At 53.5% G+C, this 18,545-nt stretch overlaps 1 protein-coding gene across 1 annotated transcript in view; it reads left to right on the top strand.

Annotated features, from left to right (window-relative positions):
* The window catches only part of EPHB1 (EPH receptor B1), a 79,648-nt gene extending 77,682 nt beyond the window's left edge, over positions 1-1,966 (top strand). Inside the window, exon 17 of the mRNA XM_071437328.1 lies at positions 1,634-1,966. The gene's annotated coding sequence lies outside the window, so the exon portion shown is untranslated. The remainder of the gene's footprint in view (positions 1-1,633) is intronic.
* The last annotated feature ends 16,579 nt before the right edge of the window (positions 1,967-18,545 follow it).

Below are 18,545 nucleotides of genomic sequence, written 5' to 3'. Positions count from 1 at the left end.
ACGCCGGGAGGAGGAGGAGGAGGTGGGATGAAGGATGAGGGGGTGACTCGGTGGCTGCGTACCTGGGGATGAGCTGCGCTGCCCCCAGCCCCCCACCCCAATCCTCCTCCAGCTGTTCATGGCCTATCCCTCGGGTCTCTTGAGATCCATCCTTTGGGATCAGCCCAAATCATCCTTGGCTGTCCCTGGATCATTTTTGCCCGAGGAAGAGAAGGGCTGCAGCTGCTGGGGGAGAGCTGAGCCTGCAGCCACCACCACCCCCGGCAGGGCGCGGGTTCCCCAGGGAAAATAAACCCCAAAGCCTTGGGCAGCTCTGCTCTGCCGGGCGGGTTGGGAAGGAGGGCTGAGAGCCGGGAATGCCGCGGGGGAAGGCGGTGGCGGGGCCGGGAGCAGCGCCCGGGGCCGGAGCCATGCTCGAGTCCGGCTTTAATGTGGCAGAATCCGGAGCCGATAGAAATCACCGCCACCCCACCGCGACTCGCACCCATCCCCCGGACCCACCCGGCTCAAGCAGCGAGTTCAGCATCCTCACATCAGTCGTGTTTCTGTTACAGCTTTTTTTCCAGGGGTTTTGCTGTTCTGATCCCACTAACGTTAATGAGAGCTGTGAGACCAAACCTCCAAGCATGGCACCAAAAATGGCCCCCTGCGCCCAAGAAATATCCAGCAATATCTTTTCCCCCAGCTCAAGTTCCCTTTTTAAAAAGATAATCTCAATTTCTCTTCCCTTTTCTCTGCCCCTTTTCCCACAAAACACTACATTACTAAATAAAACTTTCATTACTACCTGGGTTTGCTAAAGAAAAAAATTATTTCCATTCAGGAGAACGATGAATTTTAATAGGAGTGAAATGTCAGGCACAGCTGGGGTGGGTTTCTGAAAGCATTGGTATGTTTGGAGAGGCACAGAGATGCCCAGCAATAATTAGCCAGTGAGCCCCCTTTTTTTGTGACCCAGCAAAGGGACCCAGCAGTCAATTGCTTTGTTATTTAATGTGCTGCCTTTATGTTTCCAAGGTGCAATTGTATATTAAAAGCATCTTTGCCTCTCCAAAGTGGCTAAATAATGGGATTTTGCTGCTGTGTGGAACTTGTTGGTCATAGAGTGTGGGGAAGGTGCTCCTGTGGCTGCTCCTCTGGTTCCCAGACCTTTTGGTTTCCCCCTGGCAGCAGAGAAAATGGGGATTTTTTTTTTTTTTGTTACATTGGAAAAAGCAATTTGATGGTGCCTGGTGGTTTGCTCCTGCTTTACACCCGTGGGGGCTCATTTTGCAGTGGGAGGGGGTGGAAAGGCATCTTGGCTGCGGGGGGACACAGATACCCTCCCACCCCCAAAATCACATCCCAGCCTCCGCTCCCTAAAGCAACTCAGCTTCACAAAGAATTCCATCTCTTTTCCCCCTGAAGAGAAATGGAGAGCTTTCAGTGAAATCATCACTTTTCTGACAGCATATTAATTAATCCCTGCTCTTTTCTTTTTTTTTTCACCTTTTTTTTTTTTTTTTTATTTTAAGAGGCTGGATGTACTGTAAGAAGCCTTTGGGTTTCTCTGGGCACGGGGAAGGACGCGTGGCTTTCTGAGCTCTGCACCTGCATATTCTCACCGTCTCCTCGTCTTCCTCTTGCCTTGCAGGGCGTCGAGTGCAGCATTGCAGGGGGCAGCAGCGTCGGAGAGGGGGCCCAGGGGCCGCTCCCCAGCCCAGGATGCTCCGGGAGGTCCCGCAGCGCCCCGGTCCCCGTCCCCCCGAGCCGCGGCGTGTCCCGGGCCAGCCCTTCCCTGTCCTGTACATAACCAGTGAGATGTCTGTAAAAGATTTCAACCCTTGGAATTTTTTTTGCTCCCCTCTCCTCCTCCCCTTCTTCCCCAATTTGTTGATTGTGTTGAAATTGTCGGAGTTTGTAACAGTATCTTTCAGAGAATATTGTACTAAAGAGAAAATTGCACTCAATAAAAAGGATGAAATAAGCCTGGTCCCTCGCCTTCCCCTTCCCAGGGGCAGCCTTCCTGCTGCCGGCTTCTCTTCAGCTCGGAGCTGGGGGAGTGTTTGCCATGAATATTCATTTGGGGAGCTGGCAGCGCTCCACCGCTCCTTGACTTTACCTCGAATGTTGATGTCTATCAGATTTGGCTCCCCGGTTTGTAAATGAAGTGACTTTATTCTCGGCGATCCCTATCGGAGCTTGCTCGCAGCAAAAAAGCCGGGAGAAGGAGTTTTCCTGGCGCGGCTGTTTGTGCGGAGCGCCTTTCAAAGCCCTGCTGGGCGATGGCTCAGGGAAGCGGCGCTGGAAGCGCTGCCTGGGATCAAAGTGCCGTCCCTGCTGCTGGCTCTGAGCTTCCCGATCCTGCTGGAGCCTGTCCATGCACCTCGTCCTGAGCCTGCTTTCCTTAAGGATTACTGTAAATGATGGATGGAAAATGGATTCTTCCTCGTGCATTGGCTGCACTTGGGCATTTTATCCTGCTGGGATCAATCACACAACCCATCCAGCTCTGTCACACACACTCTTGGGGTGGTCCTGTGCAGGCTCAGGACTTGGACTCCATGATCCTTGTGGGTCCCTTCCACCTCAGGATATTCTGATTATCTGATCCAGATGATGCTGAGAGCAGCTGGTCCTGCTGGCACTGGGAACATCCTCCAGCCGACAACAGGGGCTGAAACCGGGGCTAAAGGTTTTGTAAATTAAAAATATGCAGCCACCAATGAGTTATTTAGGGTTCAGAAAGGGACCCAATAGCTCGTGCTATTGGGAGAGCTCTGGAGGTGGGGTTAGGGGTCCCCAAGGCTGGGGTTTTGGGGTGAGCCGTGGGGAGGGAGGCAAGCAGTGCTTCAGCTGTAGGTGGGGCTGGCAGAACCCTGTATCCTGTGATTGTCCCACCAGTGGAGGTGTTGATATGGAGTGTTCTCCTGGCTCCTGTCAGGACATTTCCAAGTCCTTTCTGCTTCTCCAGGGCCATTAAAGCTGGGATGTCTTTATTACAGGGATTTTTAAGTGATTGAGTTCTGTGTGCTGGTGGGGATTGCTCCAGGTCCCTGTGGGCAGGACTCCACTGCCCCAGACTCACATACCACAGTGAGGTTTGCCTCACACATAACACAAGGATAGATAGTTTTTGGTGTTTTGCATGTTTTTTTGCCAAGCCCATCCCAACAAATGAAAGCAGAGAGTCTCTACCATCTTTGGATATGCAAGATGCAAATAGGCAGCAGCTGATGGAGGGCAGAGTGAAGTTGTTTGTGTCCTTAATTGAGTAGGCACTTGATTTAATGGGCTTCTGGTGTGGTTTAAATGAGTGTTCATGTTTTGTTGATTCCTCTGGGATTTGGGGTGCTGGGAGGATGTATCCTTCACACAGGTCAGTCTGAGATTTTCCCCTTAAGTAACCAATAGACATTTACAGCCAGTGCTTGATGTTCCCCAAGTAGTTTGCCTTGGGAGAGCCTTTTAACAGTGTCTGGGGGAGCCCTCCTGTCAGTGTGGTGGTTAATGGGGCTCTGAAGGACCCTGGGGAGCTGAAAGCCCCTTGGCAGAGCCTGGATATGGCCAGGCAGTCCCTGACAGGCCCTCACTCCCTGATACAGGTTTATGCAGCTGCAGGCTGTGTTGGATTTCCCCCAGGGGATAACCAGTCACCATCTCTGCCTGCGTCCCAGCTGGAGTGAGATGCCATTTATGAGGCCACACAGCCTCCAAAGAAACTTTCCCTGAGCTTTCAATACAGACACAGGCGACTGTCACTGCCAGAACAGAGCCTAACCCTCAGAATGAAAAATCTTTCCTTCATGGCTCTCAGGTTTGAAAAATGGAAGCAGCGTGTTGGCTCCGATTACCCCGCGGCAGCTCCCAGAAATCCCAATGCACCCGGTGCTCCAGCACAGCAGAGTGATGCCAGCCTAACTCCAGCCCTGGTGCTGGAATAAATCCTTATTTACCCCCCTGCAAGGAGAAAACTGAGCCAGGACTGTGCTCAGCTCCATGGGGTGCAATGAGGGGCTTCCCTTGGTGCTCTGGTGAGAGAGACTCTTGCTCTTATTCCAGATGCACAGCTCTGGCCCAAGGACAGCCCTTCCCATGGGAAGAGAGTGGCTGGGAATGTACTGGCTGTGCAGAGATGTGGCAGGGAAGGAGGGAGAGGTCAAACACTCATCCCCTGGCCTCTCCCACCTCCCCTCCCTCCCACACTTGGCAGTGAAAGACAAATAAAAGATGAGCCCAAGAGGACCATAGGCTAAATTGTAATTGGAGCAATATGGGCCTATGATAAAGTTCTGTGCCAACCCACATTAACTGGCAGCATCTGCTGGAATTATTGGAGATGCCTCATAGCCTATTAAGAGTGCTGGGATTTTCCTGGAGGACAAGCCAGGGAGCCTCAGCAGTGCTGGAGAGCCGGGAGGGCTCAGATGGAGCCGGTCTGAGGCTGCTGCAGTGTTGAAATCTCCTCCAGGCCTTCTGGAGAGGTTTTAAGGGATGCTCTCAAGCAAGTCACCTCCTGTTGCCAGCCAAGGGGCTCATCCCTGTTTCTGTGGTCACCCCACATACCCCTCCTAAGTGACACCACATCCTGCCTCTGCTCCAGGGTGATGGGGACAGGGCAGGATTTACTCCAGGCAGCTCTTTTAGCTGGATTTCAGGTACTACCCTGATTCAACCTGCACAGCTGCCCCCTTTGCTGACCCAAAGCCACCAGCAGCACCCAGGGAGGAGGTTCTGCCCCTCTGCTCTGCTCAAGTGAGACCCACCTGCAGTGCTGCATCCAGCTCTGGGGCCTGCAGCATAAGAAGGATGTGGAACTGTTGGAATGAGTCCAGAGGAGGCCATGGAGATGCTCACAGGGGAGCCCCTCTGCTCTGGAGCCAGGCTGGGAGAGCTGGGGGTGTTCACCTGGAGAAGGGAAGGTTTCAGGGACACCTTAGAGGCCCTGCCAGTGCCTAAAGGGGCTCCAGGAGAGCTGGAGAGGGACTGGGGACAAGGGATGGAGGGACAGGACACTAGGAATGGTTTCCTACTGCCAGAGGGCAGGGTTAGATGGGATATGGGGAAGGAATCCTTCCCTGTGAGGGTGGTGAGGCCCTGGCACAGGGTGCCCAGAGCAGCTGTGACTGCTCCATCCCTGGGAGTGTCCAAGGCCAGGTTGGACAGGGCTTGGAGCAGGATAGTGGGAGCTTGGACTGGATGAGCTTCAAGGTCCCTTCCAAACAAAACCATCCTAGGATTCCATGAAGCTCTCAGATACACACTCTCACCCAGCTGGCTGAGCAAATCAAGTTGGAGGATGGAGGACATGTTTCAGCTGCTCCTGTGCTCTGAGCTGGGCTCCTCTGCCCCTGCCCTCAGCAATGGGGAGGATTCAGGATGTTTTCCTGCAGGACCAGCCCCTCAGAAACACCTCTCACACCCACCTGGCCCTGGAGGAGTGGGAATGCTTTGCTGTAAGGTGCCCTGGCATTAACATGGGTTGGAAAATGTCTCTGCTGTCACACCAGCTTTGGGGACTGTCTCTGCTGCTTGTGGACCCAACTGAAGATGCTGCTGCCCCTCTGAAGGAAGATGGGAAGTGAAAATCTCCCCAAAACTCCACAATATCCGGGCTCAAGACCCAGGCAGGCTCAGCAGTCGTGCCCCCCTGCCCCCATCCCCTTGTTCAAGTCTCAGGCAGGGCTGGGAGGTGCATTCCCCACCCCTGCTGAGGGGATGTGTTCCCTGCCTGGCCCTGTGCCACACCCAGAGCTGCTCCCCAGCCCTTCCTGCCCTGGTAGCCTATGCATTATTTACCACCCTCTTCCTGCATGCCAAATTATTCATTTCCCTCGTGGGCCCTTTCCCTGGCTCTCTAATCAGAGTTTCTTAGCTCCTTATAAACACTAATGAATTTATTTCTCCATTCCTTTATGAGGGAGATGGGGTATTTTATCTTCTTTATACACAGCGAACTCAAGTGTGGATTTGGGGACTTCAAAGCACATTGGCAGCCTGGGAGGCCTGCAGAGCTGGTGTTCCACAGCCAGGGGACCCCTGGGAGGCCTGCAGAGCTGGGGTTCCACAGCCAGGGCTGTTTGGCACCCAGCAGTGGCCACGGGCATCAGCTGGCTCTGGGTGTCCCAGCATGGAGGGTGGGGGGATGTCCAGCCTGGTGCTGGCCCCATGCTGCTGGTCCCTGCTCAGCCTTCATCCCAGTGGGTCCATCCTCCCAGGGAAGCCACCTTCCCTTCTCTCTTCAGTGTCTGTTTGGTCACTTGGCTCTGAAGGCACTGGGTGGGCCCAAGGCTGTGGGTGGCAGTGGGTGACTCTCCAGGGGACTGTGGTGTGTGTGCTCTGGGAAGGCAACCAGGCCCCAAATTGGGGTCCAGCTGGAGATTGTGCAGGGCTGGTTCCTGACATGGCTCCTGGTTTGATCAGTGAGGCTTACCAGGCAGTGTCTTAAAACAAGAGTAACCAGGGGCAGCACAAAAATCACCTCAGCAGCTTCATCCACCACTGGGGGCTTTCCCCCAGGACAACTCAGGGGATGTTCAGGCTGGATATCAGGGAGAAGGCTCTTCCCCCAGAGGATGCTGGGCACTGCCCAGGCTCCCCAGGGAATGGGAACAGCCCCAGGGCTGCCAGACCTCCAGGAATATTTGGACAATGCTCTCAGGAACCCGATGGGATTGTTGGGGTGTCTGTGCAGGGCCAGGAGTTGCACTCTGATCCATGTGGGTCCTTTCCAACTCAGCCTATTCCGTGATTCTGTGATTATAAATCAGGGAGAAACGGGTGGATTTTGTGGAGCCTGCTGCCCGCAGTGTGAAGCTCAGGTGTGTCTGTAGCTGTAACAGCATCCCTGGGATTACCTGTGGGCCCACCAGGAGCTGCCCAGGGTGCAGGAGCACCCTGTCCTTGCTGATCCCCTTTCCCATTTGCTGCTGCAGGCATTCCTTGACAAGCTTTGCTCCCCTGCACTTGCACCAGGGACCCCAGGCGTTTCCTTGCAGCTCTCTTGGACCTCTCTGCCCTGCAGAGCTCCTGGGACCTCCGGGCTCCCCATCCTGCCCCCTGCCCACCTTCCCTCGCTCTTCAGGTGGCCTCTCTGTGCTGAGTCAGCAACGTTTTTTCCCTGCTCTGTCCCCGTTTGCTTCCTTTGCGTGTCCCCACAGCCTCTTCCGGACACCTTTCCTTTAGGTTTCATCCCGTGCCGAGCCCGGGTGGCGCTGCCGGGGGCGCGAGGGCAGCTGGAGGAGGTGTCGGGCCTGCTCTGCCCTCAGGGAGGATTGGCAGCCCTGCCCTCAGGGAGGATTGGCTCGGTGACTGCGCGGGGACGTGAGGCACGGCCCGGCCGGGATGGGCTGGCAGTGCCGAGCACTGCCCCTCTCATTGAGCTGTGCTAATTACCCCGAGCCTCCATTAATGAGTCTGGCCGGGCTGGGTGTGTGGTGTCACCCCCGGGGTGCCCGGAGGGACCAGTGTTCTCCCCGGACTGTAGGATTCAACGCGACCCCCGTGGCAGGGAGAAATGATGAGGAGGACTCCATTGATACCAGAAGGCTAATTAATTACTTTATTATACTGTATTATTCTATATTATATTACACTACATCTAAACTGAATGTGCACAAGCACCCAGCTCAACTCCACTGCACAGAATCTTGTCACTGTCACCCAACAGTCCCGACACACAAACACACACTTGGCCCTGACAGGCCAAGGAAACAGAACACCATCACTTTGGGTAAACAATCTCCATATTGCATTCTACTTTGGCACAAACACAGGAGCAGCGAATGAGGTAAGAATTGTTTAGATCATTCTCTTCTCTCCTTCTCTCACTGCTTCTCTCAGGTTCAGAGAATGTGAATCCCACACTGGACCAGTGCCTGGGACTCCTGGCTGCTGGCAGAGGTGGCCAGTGCTCTATCCCCGGGCACAGGGAACCTCCTGAGGAGCAGAAACAGCCATTCCCTGTCCCTGTCAGGAGGATGGACACACCTCTGCTCCTGCAGCCAGGTGTGGGTGCTACCACTGCACACAGGTGCAGCTCCTCTGCAGGAGCACCAAATGCAAGGAGGGAATAAATAGGGTTGGGAGAACTAGGCAAGAGAGTTGGAGAGGGACTTTGGACAAGAGGGAATGGCTGAGGTGAGATTTTGGGAAGAGATTCTTGGCTGTGAGAGTGGGGAGGCCCTGGCACAGGTTGCCCAGAGAAGCTGCTCCATCCCTGATGGTGTTCCAGGGCAGCTTGGAGAGGGCTTGGAGCAGCCTGGGACAGTGGAAGGTGTCCCTGCTCGTGGTGTGGGGTGGCAATGGATAAGCTTTAAGCTCACTTCCAACCTAAGCCATCCTGAAATTCTGATTCTGTGCTGAGCCTTCAGTGTGTCAAACCAATCCAGATGCATTCAGCAGTGTGTGGAGATTTGTCCCTGTGGGTCTCCACAACCTGATGAATGGGAAACCTTGCACTGCTCAGGCCAGGAGCCTGAACATCCTCCTTCCAGCCTCCTGGCTCCCCACAGAACTCAAACAAACATCCTTCTCCTTTCCAGGAGCTGTTCCCTGGGTGAGCTCAGTGCTGGCTCCATGGCAGGGTGTGCACAGCTGTTTGCCAGCAGATCTCCTGGGATGCTTTGCAGCTCCACACTCCTCCCTCTCCCAGAAAGGCTGCCTGTGAGATGCTGCTCCTGTTTGAGCAGACGCTGGCACCGATAGCCCTGACAAGCAGCAATTATTGCACTGACAAAATAAAAGTTTTGAGTTGTTTTGCAAATATTTTTGAAGCCCTGATACAGCAGCAGAAGTAGGCGTAATTACACATAAAAGTGTATCTCCTTTAATTATCTACTCAGGTGAACCATAATTTGAGAGGAAATGCTTTAAATCTGTTCATTTCTAATAATAAAAAATGAAGTGGGAGAGTGTTATTTTAATGTAATTAAGAGCAGACATGGCTGGATGGATGGCTGAGAGAGCAGGATCTGTGCTGTGCTCCGGGGACCTTGGGCTCTGTCCCCTCCCCTGCCACCACACAAGCCCTGTCTCTGTGCTGGACAGTCCATTAACACCAGAGTGGAATTAAGTGTTCACATGTGGTGATAACACTGTTTTGTGTCAATACTGAGTAGTTTTGTCACCAGCCTTCCTGAGCTCAGCTTTGCCAGGCCCTGCCCTGTAAAATCTGGGACTACTGGGGGGGTACAGCCTGAGACTGATCTGCTCTTGCACGCCACTCTCCAGCCATGCCAGGAGAACCTCTGGAGGCCAGTGTGGGATAAGAGCTGTCCTGGGGAAGGAAATCATGGAATGGTTTGGGCTGGAAGGGGCCTCAGAGCTCATCCAGTCCCACCTTCCACTGTCCCAGGGTGCTCCAAGCCCTGTCCAGACAATCTGGGCACCTCCCAGGATTTGGCCACCTCTTGCTGAGGACCCAGCTGCCCACACCAGTGGTGGCACCTCTAGGCTGAGCCCTGCATTAAAACTGGTTCCAAGCCTCCAGCTCCTGCCAAGCATTAGCTGTAACTCTGATTTCCCCTCTTCCCTCCCTGAACTGCTGTCAGGAGAGGCACCTTAAAGTAAGTTATTTCCATCCAGTCTGCAGCTTTTCAAGAGAAGACTGAGTGTTGAACTTTATTTCTCTTCTAACGGCTCCTCAGAGCCCCAGATAAGATCAAAGCCTGGCTGCTTTGGGTGTGTGCTCCACACATGTGGCACATCTCCTGTGGATCTGGTGAGAGGGATGGATGATCCATCTGCTGGGGAGGAAAGCTCAGGCACCATGGGATGAGGTGACTTTTCCAGGAGTCTGCAGGCAGCCCATCCCAGGGGTGCTGCAGGTGTTTGTGTGAGGCACACAGCTCCCTGCCTTTGCCTCTCCCAGGGATGTTCCCAGCCAGTGGAGAGGGAAAACCAGGCTGTTTTTCACTGGCTTTCCCGGGAATGCAGAGCCCGCCCCGCCTGCCTGTGCCGCTCCTGTTATCGTGAATGTCAAGCACTTTGCAAACAGAGGCATTAAATGTCAGATCCTGTCCCTTACAAGCCCTGCTTGTAATTTGAATGCTCAGACATGCTCCGTGCTCACCTCAATCCCCTTCCCTTCCCCTGATAAGTGGCATGCCTGGTGCCACTGCCTTGGGAGGTGAGGCCACCAAGCAGTGCTCTTTACACTACTCTGGACCCTCATCCCAACTTCTTCATCCTTAGGATCACATCTCCATCTAGCCCTCTTTTTGGGAATGGTAATGGGCATTTTGGGGGATTTTGGATCCCATGACTCTATCTCCCTGTGTGGAACACTTTAACAGAGCCAATCTTCCCCTGCAGCTGTGCCCAGGTGCTCCTCTCCTCAAAAGCTCCTGGTTCCAGCTGAGGCAGACCTGCTCCAGGGTTTCTCACCTGGATTTGCCATTGCTCTCCTGTTGGACAAGTGAGGTGAGGCATCCTGCATTCCTCTGGTGAAGTTCAACAAGGCCAAGTGCAAGGTCCTGCACCTGGATTGGGGCACTCCCAGGTATAAACACAGGCTGGGTGGGGACAGGATGGAGAGCAGCCCTAAGGAAAAGGGCTCGGGGCTATTGCTGGACAAGAGGGAAAGGCTTTAAACTGCCAGAGGAAGATTTAGATGGGACATTAGGAAGAAATTCTCACTTGTGAGGGTGGGGAGGCTCTGGCACAGGCTGCCCAGAGAAGATGTGGTTGCTCCATCCCTGGAAGTGTCCAAGGCCAGGCTGGACAGGACTTGCAGCAACCTGGGATAATGGAAGGTGTCCCTGCCCATGGCAGGGAGTGGAACTGGATGAGCTTTAAGGTCCCTTCTGGCCCAAACCATTTTGTAATCTCTCACATCTCATGCTGCAAGCTATCTTAAGTTTTCTCTCCCCATTTTTCTGTCACTTCTGTGTATTTGCTGTAATGGTGGGTAGCAGGCTGGCTCAGCAGCACACTGCTGTGCCTCCTTGGGGTGATACCCAGTCTTTCCCCTCCCTACATTACTGCCTTCCCCCTGGTGTGCACCCAGGCACTGAGCTGGTCCCTTTTCCACCTGTGGCAGTGGGAACAGCCACGGTGGCTGCCAGCTCTCAGGCTGTTTGTCCTTGATGAAAAGCTTTCCCCAGGAACAAAGGACGTGCCAGCTCCAAGTCACCAGTAACAGGGAGTGCTCAGCTCTCTTCCCTTTGGAGCCTTGGAGATGGAGTTTCTCATTTGCACTGTGGCATTGACACAGTAAAATAATGCAGAAATTGCACAGAATAAATTAAAGCAAACACTGCATGTGCCACTGCCCAGAAATTTGGGACTTACTGCATGGCTAACAAGGTTCATTTTAATAATTACAAATGAACCTGTGGCCAAGAGAGCCTTCACTGAGCACACCTGGAATGAATGCTGATGCTGCTGCTCCCCGCAGAATGCTGATAATCACATTTGCCAGTGCATTAGAGCTGATTTAGGGGTAAGCAATAGCTTCCATCTGAATTTGTTTTACAACCTATTGACTGTAGCAGGTACCTTTTTTCCCCATTGAAATAATTGTGAATATTTTACCAGGCCTTCACGCTGCATTTGTTCTTGGTGTTTGTTTGTTTGTTTTGTGTTTTGGTGGCTTTAAAAAAATATAATTATTTATTTATTGTGAATTGACAACAATTGTGTTCACCCTCCATCTAATCCAAGGAGCTCATGGTTGTTTCCTCCCCTCTCCATCCTTTGTTGGAATAATTGTTCTTCCCACAGTGCTGCTGCATGGTTTGTAAGCTTATTTCAGGCTCAACTGTGGGGATTAGTGATAACACTGCCTATTGTAGGAAGGTTCATATTATTTAAAATTGGAACTAGAACAAAGGCAATTCAATCCCAGTTCCTTGCTGCCATTTACTGACTGAAACTGCATTTACTGACGCTGTCCAAGAAGTACCAGGTAGGAGCTGAGCCTCTGCATGTCTGCAGCTGGGGAAGGGAGGTGAATCTGGCTGGGCAGCCTGAGTTCAGCCCCAGAGCCTGGCCAGGAGCAGGGAATGGCTCATCCTTGGGTGCCCCTTCCCTGAGGGTTGGTGTTAGTGCCTCCTTAAGCACTGCCCCTGGCCTGGAGATCTCCAAGTCGCTGCTGCAGCAGGGATGGGATGTGGTGTTGGGGTGGAAATGCTCAGGTTTTAATTTTTTCCCAGTACAACAGAGTCTTGGGGACATTCCTGCAGGTCCACACTGGCAGCAGGGACTGGGGCAGGGGCTGCTCCCAGCTCTGGTGGTCCGGTGGCTTCACACACACAGCACTGGGCTGTGGCTGGGCTTTGGTCAAGTGACAGCAAAGAGCTCGAGCTGGCAGCTCCTTCCCTCTCTGCATGGCCAGCAGTGTGAGACCAGATCTCCATCAGACAGCCCAGATCATCCCTCCATCCATCCCTCCATCCCTATCTCTGTGTGTATCTGCTGGAAGCCAGGTTTAAGCTGGAATATTGTCTCAGCTGGAGTTTGTGTCCCCACTTTGTTGGTGTCCTTGAGCATCACGCACCTCTTGTGAAGATTCTCCTCGGCTGGTGAGAGCAGAGGAGCTTGTGGCAGGGTGGAGAAAGCTGAGAGTGCAAGGAGGTCCCAGTGCTGGCACCATTGGACTTCTCCCCTGGGATTCTGCAGGCCTCTGCCACTGGCAATTCATGCACTTGGGGATTCCAGGGATGAAGGAAAGGCATTGCTGCTTCTCCTTCCATGGAGCTTTTGCAGCCATTGAGGTTTATTGAGTTGATAGAACATTCTGAGCTGGAAGGGACCCACAGGGATCATCAATGCAGCTCCTGGCCCTGCACAGACACCCCAACAATCCCACCCTGTGCATCCCTGAGAGCCTTGTCCAAAAGCTCCTGGAGCTTTGGCAGCCTTGGGGCCATGCCCATTCCCTGGGGAGCCCTGGCAGTGCCCAGCACCCTGTGGAAGAAGAGCCTTTCCCTGATATCCAAGCTAAACCTCCCTCCTCCCCCAGTGATAGGACCCAAGGGAATGGCTGGAGGGATTTACTGTAATATTTTTGTCAGCAACACTGAACTTCCTGCTCAACTCTACCCCATCCCTGACCCCAAACCCCTGCACTGGGTGCACCCTGAAGGGAATGCTGACTTTCATTCAGGCTGGGAGTGCTGGGGTGACCTGCCCTGGCCACTCCTTGAGCTTGCCATCCATCCCCCTCCCCTGCTTCCCCGGAGGAGGGGAGCGCGTGGGGTGTGGGAGTGCACGGGGGGCGGTGAGAAACCCCAGACACACAAAAGCTGGAGGAACCACCAGCAGCTGTAACCCTGGCAACTGTGTCTCAGCATTTGAATGTAATTATACCTCGAACGTGATAAACACTCCCAAGGACTCCTTATGTGGAGATCATACTAAACAAGTCTTTGAAATTACCCTCATCAAATATTGATAGAGGGAGAGTTTTAAAAAAAATAAAAAAGGGAAAAGGGAAAGAGAGAGAAAAGGCAAATTCTTGCTCTTGCCCACGGGTTAATGAGGATCTGTTGGTTTATCACCACGGTGCAAACCCCGCCGAGAGCTCCAGAGCACTGCAAAGTTAAAAGTGGGGGCGGGAGGAGAAGAGAAATAAAACCATCAGGTGAGGCAGCTCTATTGATTGGCATTTTGTTTTATGTTTAGCACACAGGAAAGCCATCCCAATAAACACCATTTATCTTGCCCAGCCCTGGCAGACAGGGTTTAATTGCTCAGGAGCAGGAGTGGGCGGTGAAGAAGGGGCGTTTCTGAGGTCCCTCAGCAAGGAGGGTTGTATTGGCCAGCAGAGCACTGAGCATGGGCATCTCCTCCCACCTGCAGGGCTGGAGACAGCAGGCAGAGTGTGTTCCATCAGGAGAGCAGGTGGAAGTCCCAGGTGGTTTCCAGCAGCTGTGGATCAGGTGTGTAGGAACATCCCTGGAAGTGCTGGCCCAGTGTGGGATGCTCCTTGCTGGTGCTCGTGTCCTACCAGCTCTGTCCTTGGAAAAAATCCACCAGGGGCCTTCCCTGGCTCTGGTGCTCTGCAAAGGGAGGGAGCTGGGCTGAAATTGTCCCCTCTCCTCAAGCCAGGTAGGGGCAAGAGATGCACTAAAAAATGGGCATGAGTGGAGCTGGGACGGGGTGCGGTGCTCAGCAGATGCCCTGTGCAATGCTTGGAGGAAGTTTGGTGAGCAGAGCAGCTTCTTGTCTCTTGAGTGATCTCCCAGCAACGTGTGGGGCTGGGGAGAACATGGGTGAAGAAGCACCAGTGCTGCCCAGAGAAAGGGAGCAGCTCAAACTTCTTGGAGCAGAGGCTGTGGAGGTGTGGAGGAGGAGAGATAAACAGCTCTTCATCTGGGCTCTGCAGGCAGTGAATGTCAAGGGGAAGGAAGCTGCAGGAGGCCAATTTTGTGAACTGCTGGTTGTGAGGTACTTGGTAACTTTTTGAGTTAGCTTTTAACAGGGAGAAGAGGCAAACAGGGGGCCCTGGCTGCAGTTTGGTTGTTGTGAGTGTTGGTTGATTCGCCATAACCAAATCTCACCTGGAGTCAGGGAGACTTGGAAGCAAAGGTGTGTTTTTCCCTGTGTGCTGGGGGTGGGGATGGTGGTGGTACTGATGTGCTTTCACCTGACTGAAGGTTTTATCACTTGGGAGAGGTTTGAGGAAGCAAACCTGACCTCCAGAAACAGAGGCAGTTGTTGACATGCCCATGGGATCCCTGTGGGTACAGTGGCCAGTGCTGTGGCCAGGGGGCGCTGGGAATGCAGCCAGAGGGCAAACAGCATTTTACCAGGAATGAGGGAGGCACGATGGGATCTCCAGCTTGGGGGAGAGGCATACACCCCTGGTGGAAAACCTCCCTTCCCCACCGAGCATCTCTGTTCCTGCCAGACCTGCACCTAAAACAGTCTCAGCACTCTCTGAAAGGACCTGGAAACATTTCCTGAGCAAGAAAACTCCAACTCCCATCTCCAGCCACCCAGATCTGCAAAGTCAGCCTGATGCCAAGAGATGTGCCAGGATAGGGGCCAACCTGTGACTGAGCAGGACTGGCATGTTGTTGAGATCCACCCGATGTCCCCAGCCCTGTGCCAGGGCCAGCTTGCTCCTTGTGCTGGGAACAGTGGGCATGGCTGTGACACATAGACACAGAGCTCTCTCAAGCACTGCCAGCTGTTTTATGGGCTGCTTGGAAACAGTTGGAAAGGCCTGCAATGCCAGTGCTCAGTATTAGTTACTGCTGATGCAGCTGGGAGAGGAAATAAGGGGGGACTGCAGCTCTGAAAGATGTTTTGGGCATCTCTGGTCCAACATCAAGGGTGGGATTGTGGAGCACAAGGCAGCTGTGGCTCAGCAGTGGGAAGCAGAAGGTTTGCTGGACTCCTCCATGCTGGGAGATGATTGTGGAGCATGTTGGAGGGAAAGAAGAGCTAGGATTCTAGGTTGTGATCTGAAATGTATTTTACAAATGAGTCAAAGAAAGCTGCACTAACCCCATGGCTCCTCTGCCTCCTGCTGAGCTGCTGGCTGGAGCTGTTTCCCACCCAAGGGCGGATTGGGGTGGATCCTATCCAGTGTGTGCTGGTTAGCTGGAACAGGGAACAGGGGTCTGGACAACATGTTGGATCCGAAGCCTTTGAGTGGGTTTCCAGATGGTCTGCATCCCATGTTTATCAGGCTGAAAATAAAAACTTTAGAAAAATCTCAGTCTTCCTCTCCCACTGAAAATTCCCTGTTCTGGAGCCTTTGGAAGGGATGAAGGTGGGTTTGTTCCTGCACAGCCCCCCGGGAGATGCTCCTGCCGTCAGCAGAAGGTGCCAAGGGCGGTGCAGATGCTTTGAGGGGGAGCTGCTGTGTGAGGGAGCTGTGAGAGGTGCGATAGGAGGGCAGATGTGGTCACACAACACCCGCGGTGTGTGCAGGGAGGAAATATCAGCTGAGGGCAAAAAAGACGCTCTGACCTTTTGGAAAAGCTGTCTGTGTGAGGTGGCTGGGGTGCAGTGAGCCATTTAACAGAACAGCTGAATCCCTGAAGGCTGAGCCACGCAAGGACTACCCCGGCAGAGGAGCCGCTGCTCCGAGAAGGCTCCCAGGGCTCATGCTCAGATGGTTCCTTTAAAGGTTAATTCTCACCGGCAGCATCTGGAAGAAAACTGAGTGTACTCAGAGGCAACTCAACCCACTCCAAAGGGTCTTCACGTTTGTGGTTCTTTTTGTCATTGGTTTTTAAATGTTAAAATCTGCTCTTATTCATGTCTCAAGTTAAAAATAGAGAGAAAGCAAACGGAGAGAAAGGCGGCCCTCCCAGCTCGGCTCCCGGTGCAGAGGCACAAAGCCGCAGCCGTGCCGGTGCCGGAGCGGCAGCGCGGTGGGCTGCGCTTCCCCCTGCTCCGAGGTGGCAGAATAAAGAGCTCCTGCAGTCACCTTTCTTTCCAAGAGTTGCATTGTTAAACCCTTCCGTGGGGAAATCCAGGCAGTGTAATTGCTCTGGTCTGACTCTGCCCGCTGAGCCGCCTGAATTAAGTGGGTGTTTTGGCATCCCGAGCCGAGCCTTGTGGGAAGTGACCTTCGCCTTCCGCCGCTGCTCCCTGCAACCTGCCGCTAATTAGGATGGAGAGAGCCCTCCTTTGTTTCCAAACAGTGGTTTACCTCTGTCTCGGCGTTCTGCCGGGAGCTGCCCGGTGTGACTCGGTGCATAATGAGCGCGGCGCAGCGCACGGCCGGCTCCGAGCGCGCCTCGCCCGCGCCCAGAGAGCGGCTCCCAGCCCATTCACCGCACAGCCTCTCATTAAACTGCGGCCCAATTAACATCTCAAACGACGCTTTGTGTTAAAAAGAAAAAAAAGAAAAATAACCCCCACCATTTCCATGGCGCCTTTCATCCAGTATTTGCAAACTTGGGAGCGGCATCAATGCCCGCGGTGTCACACGAGGGTCATCGCTGGAGCCTGCGGAGATGTGCCGGGTTTGGAGAGGTGTCAGGGGTCCACACAAAGAATCACAGGGTGGTTTGGGTTGGAAGGACCTGAGAGATGATCCAGTTCCAACCTCCGAGCCGTGGGCAGGGACATCTCCCACTAGGGATGGGCTTTGCCTGCTCTTGGGACAATTCTCGCAGGTCCGTAATGGTCTGAGAACTGCCTCGGCTCCAGGCACTGCTAAAAGGGGAACGAGGAATTTCTACCTTTTGGAAAGACACTTATTTCCAACCTAAAACAAGGACAAAGATGATGAAGTTTACAATGGTAAAACTCAGCAGCTCCCCTGCAGTAGAAACTGTAATATGGGACACTTAGAGGGTTTAAGGGAAATTTACTCAGAAAGAGGATTAGCTAAAATATGTTGAAGTTCTGTGTGAACAGCCCCACTGAAATGTAATCTGGTTTATCGGCATTTGTGTTGGAAATGAGCTTGGTAAACCCAATTAATGTCACTTCAGTTCTGAGTGAGAACAGTCTGCAGGGATTTCCTAACTTTAAAGCAATGTGCTTTAAATTCACACCTTTAACTTTACCCAGTGTTCCCCTTGAGGAGTTTGCCACATCTGCTGACAAGGGAACAAGGAACCAAACAGATTTATGGACGTGTGAAAAACCTCTGCCCACGCTCTAGAAATACTCAGACCCCACTTCTCCTGAGACATCTTGGATCAAGGGGATCCAACCCAAAAACCATTGGCTTGGGTGAGCAGTGGAGATGTGTGTGCAGACAGCTTGGCTCCTGCACACAGGAGGCCACTGATGCTGTCAAAAAGCCATCTTCAAGCAGGCTCTGCTGCTGCTGCAGATCCCATAGATCCCGTGGCAGGCTCCTGGCACAAGCAGCTCGCCCTCAGACCCCTGTAGAACCTGCTGGGCTGAGGGAGCTGAGGGCAGAGCAGGGCAGGTGTTGCCCTGGGATTGGCCAGGGGCTGAGACCATCCTTTGGTGGCAGGACTTGACCCCTCTGGGACACTTGTGTGGCAGGAGCAGCAGGAATGTCCCTACACCAGAAGCAATGGGAAGAGCTGGGATGTGCCAGGCAGTGAGCAGGTGCAGAGACAGAGAGATCCACCCTGCAGGGCTTTGGGGTGAAAAATCCACATCAGCTCAGCCTCACACCATCCTGCCCAGGCTCAGGGATGGGGTCCTGCAGGCCTGCCTGGCTGCTGGGGGGCAGAGCAGCTGCTCTGCATGAAAGAGGATCTGCACAGAACAGGATCCAGATTCCATCTGGCTCTGGCTGGGAGCTGGCTGTGCAGGACCAGACCTCAGCCACCACTTGGGCAGCTCCAGCTGAGTCCCTCCTGGCTGTTCCAGGTTCCCTCAGTCTCACCAGGGAGTGAGGGCGATGCCTCATCCTCCGAGGGTGCTCCCTGAGGATTACCTGGTGTGAGCTTTCTGGGAATTGCCACCCAGCACGGGAAGTGCTTGGCAGGGCAGGGCTCAGACTGCCCTCCTGCCATGTCCTTCTCTCCTCACCAGCTCCCCCTGTGTCCTCAGTGCTGCTCAGAGATGTCAGAGCTTGGATGGTAGCGCTGAGTTGGCAACTTTTAATATTGCTGAAACATAATCAGCTTTTGCTTCTACAGCAATTAGCATGTTATTACCCATAATGTTTTGCA

This window comes from Agelaius tricolor, unplaced genomic scaffold, assembly GCF_023055355.1.
Source record: "Agelaius tricolor isolate 1412-34295 unplaced genomic scaffold, bAgeTri1.0.p SCAF_12, whole genome shotgun sequence".
In the NCBI taxonomy this organism is placed as follows: Eukaryota; Metazoa; Chordata; class Aves; order Passeriformes; family Icteridae; genus Agelaius; species Agelaius tricolor.
The sequence above is the reverse complement of the archived record's forward strand: the minus strand, read 5'-3'. Positions and strand labels throughout refer to the sequence as shown.